The sequence below is a fragment of the Penaeus monodon genome, chromosome 33 (genome assembly GCF_015228065.2).
Source record: "Penaeus monodon isolate SGIC_2016 chromosome 33, NSTDA_Pmon_1, whole genome shotgun sequence".
Lineage (NCBI taxonomy): Eukaryota > Metazoa > Arthropoda > Malacostraca > Decapoda > Penaeidae > Penaeus > Penaeus monodon.
Genome location: NC_051418.1, coordinates 36,259,801 through 36,260,964, shown reverse-complemented (window position 1 = coordinate 36,260,964; position 1,164 = coordinate 36,259,801). Strand labels below are relative to the sequence as shown.

Here is a 1,164-nt window from a genome sequence, read left to right as displayed (position 1 = left end):
TCGCGCGCGCGCACATCCAAGAAGCACAAATGCTCGGTGCTTCCATGAATCTGGCAGCAGAATAATTATCTTTAAGAATACAAAAGCTAGCAGACACTTGCAGCGGCACCGGACTCATTGAGCCCATGCAGTCTAGCAAAAATACTGGAAGAGTTTAAAATCAATATTTTTTTTTCTTTTTTTGAAATGATATTCTTGAGTGCGGGAGGATATTCTTTTCATCAATCAATTAATCCTGAACTGGATAGCTCTAGGATGATTTTTTTTGAGGGGGGGGGGTATGGTGTTAATGATTTTTTTTTTCCAAAACTCTTTCATCTCTGAACCTAATCTCGAAGTGCTCTCTTTGAATTCAGAAAATGAAGTGCAACATACATTTGTCTTACTTCTACTGACACATCATCTGCTGAGTGGACAGTAAAGAACAGCTGTCAAAATAATTTACAATCTCTGACTTCTAGCGAGAGAGAGAAATGAAAAATGTGGAGACATGATTACAGGAGAGACGACTAGACCCTTACAATACCATTCATGAAGCCTTAAACCACAACAGCACTTTCTTACACAGAACATTATTCTCTGATGGAAAAATGGTTCAAAAATATAAATAAAAAGAAAAAATAAGTAAGTATCTTATGAAACAACATACTTCATATTCTTAAGCAATTCCATGTCTTCTTTCTAATATTTTGCTTCGAGAGCAAAAGTCTTAACTTATGAAATTAAGTCTACGTTTTCCCTATCTCCTTAAGTTGACCTTTGTGTTGGTGTTGAGGCTCGTCCGGGGAACAGAGCGCCAGGTATCTGACTTCAGGTGCCACTCTGCACCCTCTTACAACCGCTGGAAGAAAATGGGAAAAAAGAATTAGAACTCCTGATAATTCCAAGATCATTAGATATACTTCCTTCGACGTCATTTATAGAATATACTACCGTCAAACATTTGAATAACAATAATTCATCATACTGCTATCATCTAATGCATTTCATCAAAAGCGTTAATTTTCTTACGATTCTATTTGCTCAGAGTAAGAGGATCCCTCAAGACTCTTAGACCGAGAGCTTTCAGACCTCATTTACATTATCCTCACACATGACGTAGCAACTGCAATTGCACGCCGAAGCACTAACCTAAAGGCTTCTAAAGTTTAAACAGCATCAGGA

At 37.5% G+C, this 1,164-nt stretch overlaps 1 long non-coding RNA gene across 1 annotated transcript; it reads right to left on the bottom strand.

The window, feature by feature from the left end:
- Nucleotides 1–176: 176 nt before the first annotated feature.
- LOC119594448 lies at nt 177–1,164 on the bottom strand. The gene is made up of 2 exons (XR_005230621.1): nt 1,132–1,164; nt 177–841 (listed from the first exon to the last, which is right to left on the bottom strand). It is a non-coding gene; the product is annotated as an uncharacterized LOC119594448 (long non-coding RNA).